The sequence below is a fragment of the Oratosquilla oratoria genome, chromosome 11 (genome assembly GCF_046742065.1).
Source record: "Oratosquilla oratoria isolate Oo_2021 chromosome 11, ASM4674206v1, whole genome shotgun sequence".
NCBI classification, from domain to species: Eukaryota; Metazoa; Arthropoda; class Malacostraca; order Stomatopoda; family Squillidae; genus Oratosquilla; species Oratosquilla oratoria.
In genome coordinates, this window is record NC_134787.1 from 23,900,083 (window position 1) to 23,908,276 (window position 8,194).

Sequence of the window (8,194 nt, forward strand, 5' to 3'; positions counted from 1 at the left end):
AAGAGAAGAGGAAGGAAAATGAAGAGAAATAGAAGAGAAAAATATGAATAAGAGTAAAATCAGATGGGTAAGGAAAAATAAAAAAGAAGAGAAGAAAAAGAAGAAGAAGAGGAAGAAGCGGAAAAAGGAGAATGAAAAGAATAAGAAGAGTAAAACGAGGAAGAGGAAAAAGAGAAAGGAAAAGAAGAAGAAGAAGAAGAAGAAGAAGAAGAAGAAGAAGAAGAAGGGCAAAGAATAAAAAGCACAAGGAGAAGAACAAGAAGAGTAAAACGAGGAAGAGGAAAACGAGAAAGTAAAAGAAGAAGAAAGACAAAGAAGAAAAAGAAGAAAAAACACAGAAGGAAGAAAATGGGGATGAGGAAAACCAGGAAGTAAAAGAAGAAGAAGAATAAGAAAGACAAAGAATAAAAAGAAGTAGAAGAAGACAAGAAGGAAAAAAGAAAGAGAATTAAGGACCTCCACTCTGCATTGTATTCTGACACAGGAGAGTAAAGAAAAGAAAAGCGGATTCAGGATCAATACCAACAACCTACGCGGTTATTAAAAAAAAATGTGGTTCTCAACCCGAGACAACATGGCCACTCCTGGGCCGCATTGCCCCCACCAAGGGCCACGTCAAACCCCTATGGGGCCACAGAAGTATCCTAATGGGCCACAGTTATGGGGATGCTTGGTGGTCATGGACATGGAACTGCGTGGTGTAGGCCTTATGGTCTCTTGCAGTCTCCTTTATTCTTATGTTCTTATTTTGGTCTTTTTTGTAGTGTTACAAACGTTTGTGTTTCGTGTGATACAGCTGTTCTTCATGTATATCTAGAAATACATGTCAGTTCTAGAGATTTTCTATTGATGGATGTGAAGATGGAGGGATGACGTCATAGGATTCTATTCACGTCGAGCAGCGTCATCTGCTCGGTGAAAAGTTAAAACTCTCTAGATTTGTCCTTTACAAGATTATTTCAATATTGTTGGGTGACCATGTCTAAGAAACAATAGTGCTACTACTACTACTACTACTACTAATACTCCTAATAATAATAATAATCATAATAATAATGTATGATAATACTAATAATAATAATAGATATGATAACAATAATAATAATAATAATGATAATAATAATAATAATAATAATAATAATTCTGTCACATTTCATTAAAATGAGGGTGAAGAAAAGCTTTATATTCCATATCGATGGAATTAATACTTCGGACATTTCAATGGACGGTTCTCGTATACAATATATATATATACATATATATATATATATATATATATATAAATATATGTATATATATATGTATATATATATATATATGTATACTACACAATTCTGCTTTCACTTAAGATTGTATCTCTTAGAAAAAAAATAATAAACGTGAAAAGTAGTGTCACATTTACTAAGAATTATAAATAACGAGCCAAACTATTTCGGTGAAATATGGCGCACGTTCCCCCAAGACTTTCGCATGTTTATAGCCTGGATGTACCGAAGGTTATATGTGTTGGCACCTCATAAATCTTTCTTACACAGAGGCAAGCCACAAGCTCTAGATTGTACAAGAGCAGTTTCCTGGGAGAGTCTTTTTTTCTAGGTACCAGAAGATTTAGAATGTATTTCCTAGTTACCTATACTTCATTTCTAGACTCAATTATATTGTCATATATTTCTAACCTGACTGTAGAAATCAACTATGATGGATCTGAATGTCTTGTTTCCATGATCAAAAATTAGGATGTTGACAGGCTACATAGGGAAAAAAAAAAAAAAAAAAAAAAAAAAAAAAATCTTGAAGGCACCATTTCAGTTCGACCTCTAAACATCGCGATTTCGGTTTTTGGAGTGGGACAAGAGTAAGACCTGGCTCTTGCAGTCGCTAAAGGAGACGTTTCTCCACATCCTGAGGCGGCAAAACTACCCCCTCAAAAAATAAATAAATAAATAAATAAATAAAAATTAAATGAATAAATAAATAAATAAATAAAAAATTATAATGATAATAAACAGGTAAAGATATATTAGTAAATAGATAAACTAATAAATCATGAATATTAGAGAAACAGATAATAGATGTATAAACATAAAAATGTAGAAAAAACATAAGATAATACACAAAAAAAACATATATGAATATAAAATGAAAATACAAAGAATATAAAATATCAATACATGAAACATAAATAAAAATACGTATTAGAAATAAATAGATGCATTAGTAGATGAATAGTAATTATTCCAAGTGTTGCCAAGGATAGTAAAAAAAAAAAAAAAAACAGCAGAGAGTTTAAAGAATTAATAGTAATGTAAGTATTCGTGGGTAATATTAATTCTAAGGTCTATTTATCACTTCTGCATAAAACCTTGAGGCGTTATCACAGTGGGCTATTTTTCCTACGACTGTTGGAGCAGCTTTGCAGCGCACAGCTTTCAGGAAAGATTATGATATGCTTGAGAAAAATAATCTTTCCTCCCGTATATCAAATGACATTGTACGTAAATTGTTGAGAAGATAAAATAGTTTGCCAGAGAGTGATCTGATGGCGGAAAAAGTGCGATACCGCCGATTAATTGGAGGTTGGTGGAAAAATAGCCCAATGTGATAACCCCTTTATCCTCTCCCCAGCCTTCAAATCCCATCAACACCTTCTCCATTATCTGTATGTGCAACCCCGATGGGCTGGTACTCGGTTTCTGGACCAGACTCAAGATTTGTCTCTCTTAATTTTCTTTACTTTTTTATCTAATGAGATTTGAAAACCGTGGACTGATTTCCTGTTGCTCCTCAGAGACAGTGACGTAAAACAATCGTACATTTATAAATCGTTGTCAAGAGTGAAAAAATTGCTTCCTAGAGAGCACGAGGATTGTTGCCGGGTACTTTGGGGCTGTGGGTTTTTAGTCAAAGAAACCCAGAATAACACTCATTCTCATTACCTAATGAGTTTTCTTCACCATTATCTAATAATTCTAGATAGTTTAGCTAGTTCAATCTCTTATCTAATAAGTCTCCTCAGAAGAAGAATTGTTATCGTTATCTGATAAATTTAGATTGTTTAGCTAGTGAAGTCTTTTATCTAATGAATCTCCTCAGAACCAGATTTGTTATTTTCATCATTATCTAATAATTCTACACTGTTTACCTAGTTTTGTCCCTTATCTAATTCTTATCAGAGCAAGTGTTGTTATCATTATCTGATAATTCTACACTATTAAGTTAGTGAAGCCCCAGATGGCTTCTCGAAAGCTGAAAAGAATAGCTTGTTGGTAGCCAGAATAAAATCTACAAAGAGCAGACTGGTATTATTGGATCAGTTTACAGGTGGCGATGCTGGTATGGCTTCCTGACTCCATCGGACTCTTTGTCCTTGACAGACGTCCAGCCACATCTTTGTACACCAAGAGCACGAACTTACATGATAACAATACTCTGACTACTACTACTACTAAGAGTAACGATTACCTTAAAAAAAAAAAAAAAAAATCTCGTACCCTCATCTACTGTAAATACAATACAAACTTATGAAAAGGATTAGTGATACAAACTTTACTGAGAAATTATTAGATATATTCAATTACTGAACAAAGGTACTTTTTTTTATTTCAAATGAGAAATGTCAATCAACAGGATACGATGAATGCACAATATGCTTTCTCATGGTAAATATACAGTACCATTGCACTGACTATTATCTCTTGTACCCCCAGGGGAGTCCAGGTAACCCCAGGTCTAGAACCAGATTTAGAAATCTAGATAACACCGATTCTTGAGAAAGACACAAGTCGAAACTGATCGAATGAAGTGTTACAATCCAAATAAAATCACTTTCAAAGTCTCGTGTTTTCCATCGTCGTCTTCCGATTCCGATAATGATACCGTTGGATGATGTTGTGATTATTTATCAGCCACTGGAGAAGTTGTCCTCTCTGTTGATGGGAAGGATTTCAGGAAGTGTCCGTTCGCGTGGTCGTCGTTTGTTTTGTTTTGTGGAGATGCATAAGGCTTCTGAAAATGTGAGGCAAAATGGGTCTTGCTTTTTCTATTGAGGGCTATTGTGTTGTTGGTGAGATAGATATAGATGTATAACATAGATAGACGGATGGATACATAAATAGGTAGACAGATGGATACATAGGTAGATAGATAGACACATAGGTAGATAGATAAATAGATAGATAGGTAGATAAAGAGAGATAGAAAGAGAAACACTAAAAAAGAGAGAGTGAGTGAGAGGGAATGGGATGAAGAGAGAGAGAGAGAGAGAGAGAGAGAGAGAGAGAGAGAGAGAGAGAGAGAGAGAGAGAGAGAGAGAGAGAGAGAGAGAGAGAGAGAGAGGGAGAGAGAGAGAGAAAGTGCCCTAAACGCCTGAAAAATTCTGTACCCTAGCCACGATACGGGACACCTGACCATGCCGCTCGTTAAACCAGAAAGACAATGTACCTAATCCCTCACAGAAGAAAGACACATGAGGTTAGCTGCATTCCACAACAACAACAACAACAGCAACAAACTTGTCTTTAATTTAAGCAGTTGGGAACAAGACTTCTGAGCCTCTGGAAGTCATGCTGACGACAAGTGTCGTACGCTTTCCTAACCTGCCTTTCGTCACGTAGGCCACACTTTATGTATTACTGTTCTCCCTCAGACTCCAAAAGATCACTTTAGAATCACTAACTCATATTCGTTATTGGTTCCCGGCCCAATAAAGGACGGAAAGAAAGTAGAATAAATGAAGCAAGAAAGAAAAATACAAATAAAAATTAGTAATAGAATAATGATAACAGTGACAAACAAAAAAAAAAACGAAGGAAGGAAAGGAGGAAAGAAATAATCGTACAAGGAAGAAGAAGAAGAGGAAGAAGAAGAAGAAGAAGAAGAGGAAGAAGAAGAAGAAGAAGAAGAAGAAGAAAAGAGCTATGCCACAACACCAGATCCTTCATTTGCAAGACTACAAGACTCCCCCTCGAACAAGAGGCATGGAGGGAGAGACGGTGAAGGGATAGATATCGTCCTTGACCTTGCTGTGAAAACTCGAGGGTCACAAGTAAGAACTGGAGTTGATTCATTGCTTTGTTGGAAAGCGCGCCGGACCGTGGTGCCACCGACAAAGCGTGCCTGGGTGTCTGTGCCTGTGTCTGTGTTTGTCTGTATCTCTCAACAGCTAAGCAACTGAGACACTTTGTCTTGTCAAGTCGCCAACTTCTAGCACGCAGTAACTCTGTTGACTTTATTTTTTTTATTATTTTTTCAATTACTTTATCTATTCATCTGCTATTTTCAGGGTGCCCAATCGGGCTAGGGTACTGTCGTCTGGAGGCGAGAAGCTACATGGTTACTTTTTTAATTCCCTAAACTCGGACAATGGTAGTCATGCCTATCCACCCCGTAGTGCGGGGTCAATTTTTTTGATCAGACATATGGGGTACAAGAGTTAGGTATAAGAATTCATATATATATATATATATATATATATATATATATATAAAATGTATATTATGTATATATATATATATGTATGTATATATATATATATGTATGTATATTATATATATATATATATATATATATATGTGTGTGTGTGTGTGTGTGTGTGTGTGTGTGTATGTATACATGTACTATATAATAACGCCTCATGGGATCAAATGGAAAATTAAGGAAGGGATAGCGCCTCAGGATTGGAACAGGGAAAATGAGATATCAATATTTACGTAAACGCACACATACGCACACATACATACACACACACACACACATACATACACACACTCATACATACACACACACACACACACACATACAGCTTTACCACTGACTGTAGCAAGCATGCAGGTTTGCAAAAGAGCTGGCAGGCAAGGGGATTAGGCAGGCAGGCAGGCGGAGGAGGAGGGGGGAATCATGGGAGGTGGGAGTGTGGGGAGTAGTCATGAGAGGTGGGAATGGGAGGGGAGTGGGGGAGGGGGGTAGAGGTGGGAAATGAGGAGAGGGGGAGAGGGGGAGAGGGTGAGGGGTGAGGTCTTCTTAGCCGTGATTAGGCACGAATGGTCGTTTGGTATCCTTGTGAAGGTAAACGGGGCAAACGTCCCAACTACGACGGGAATCTATTGATCAATGGAGAATCCGCCACGGGAAGAACGACCCGATGACAATGGCTCACTCGGACGGGGACGGGGGGAGGTGGGGGGGGGAGAGGCGAGGGGGACGGCGAGGAGGGGGAGGGAGGGAAGGGAGGAGCCGGGGCCGGGGGTGACGCCCCCTGCCGTGACCGCTTCCACGTACTGTGTAGAACGAAGAAACAGGTGGAAGTAAGGTCGGTTTTTGGGTGTATTAAGGTGGTACAATGACCCTTATGTTCAGAAGAATGCTAATGGGTGGTTTTTGACGTCATAGTTTGTGAAGTCATTCCCTCGTGACGTCATATTTTTGTGACGTCATTTGTGATGGGCTAGGGGAGAAGCATTGCAATCCAGTATTTTCTTGTTCTAGGATTGTCGTACCCGTTGATGACATTCTACCTCAAGAGCGACTCGAGCCCTTTGACATACAAGGAGGAGGAGGAGGAGGAGGAGGAGGAGGAGGTCACCAAGGAGACGAGTAGAATCACATGACGGTAATAAGAATAGAAGGAACAGTAGCACCCGGTACGGAAGGGGTGAGACGAGATGGGGTGAACTTTTCGCATGTACATGAGCGAAACATGAAACGTTACTGCCTGTGTACACACACACGTACACACGCACACACACACACACACGTATATACACACACACACACACACACACGTTCATGTACACACACACACACGCACGTACATACACACACACAAAAGTACGCACACTCACACAAACATTATATATATCAAACACTATATATATACAGAAATATGAACATTATATATATTTATTCCAGACGTATGACTTCATACTGGGCAATATTGCTTTATGGATTATTTTTATTCCCGTGATCAGTTCTGAGAAATGATTAGCCATCTCCAGGCACGCAAACCTTTCAATCTAACTGGGTAAAAAAAAAAAAAAAAAAAAAAAAAAATATATATATATATATATATATATATATATATATATACATCGGGTATATGTATAAGAAGTAGGATGGGAGGGAATAGAAAGAAGGGTAGTGGATGGTGGGATGATGAGGTGAAGGTAGTAGAAGAGAAGAAGCGAGCATTCATGAAGTGGTTGCAATGTAGGACGAGAGAAAAATATGAGAGGTACAAAGAAAAAAGAAGAGAAACAAAACAAAAGATAAAGGAGGCAAAAAAGAGAGCAAATGTAAATGGAGAAGGAGTATGACAGAGAATTTTGAAAGTAATAAAAATATGTTTTGGAAGGAAATTAAAAGAGGAAGAGGAGGTGAGTCAGGCAGAGAGGAAAAGGTAAAAGGTGTAGATGGAGAGATGGTAACGGAAGAGGAGGCGGTAAGGATGATTGGCTAAGTATTCTAGAGAACTGTTGAATGTGGAGCAGGAGAGGGAGGGATTGGTGGTCGCAGCAGGAGACGCTACGAAAATTATTGTGATGGGAGAGGAAAATGGAGGAGAAATAAGGAAAAATGAAGTTCAAGTAGCTCTGAAAATGATGAGAGCAGGTAAAGCACCTGGGTTAGATGAGCCATGCAGAAAGTCTGAAGAAGGGAGGTACAGTAATGGTGGACTAGTTAGTGAGGCTGTTTAATGTGTGTCAAAGGGAGGGTAGAGTGCCGAAAGACTAGAGGAGTGACTGTATAGTTCTATTTTACAAGGGAAAAGGGAACAAATGTGAGTGTAGTAGTTTCGGGGGGATCAGTCTGTTGAGTGTAGATGGGAAAGTTTATGGGAGGTTTTTAAGCGAGAGGATTAGAAGAACTGAGGGAGTAAATAATGAGGAACAGTATGCGTTAAGGAAATGTAGGGGTTGCGTGGATCAGATTTTGTGGTAAGGAAGATGTATGAGAAAGCTTTGGCAAAAGGTAAGGGTGTTTTTTGGGGGTTTTATGGATTTGGAAAATGTTTATGACAGGGTAGACAGGAAGGCACTGTGAAATATTTGCAGATATATATGGGATTAGGGGAAAGCTGTTAAGGGCAGTCAAGGGTTTTACGAGAGTAGTAGAGCCTGTGCTGGAATGGAAAATGAAGAGAGCGAGTGGTTTGAGGTAAAGGTGGAACTGCGTCAGGGATATGTCATGCCACCGTGGC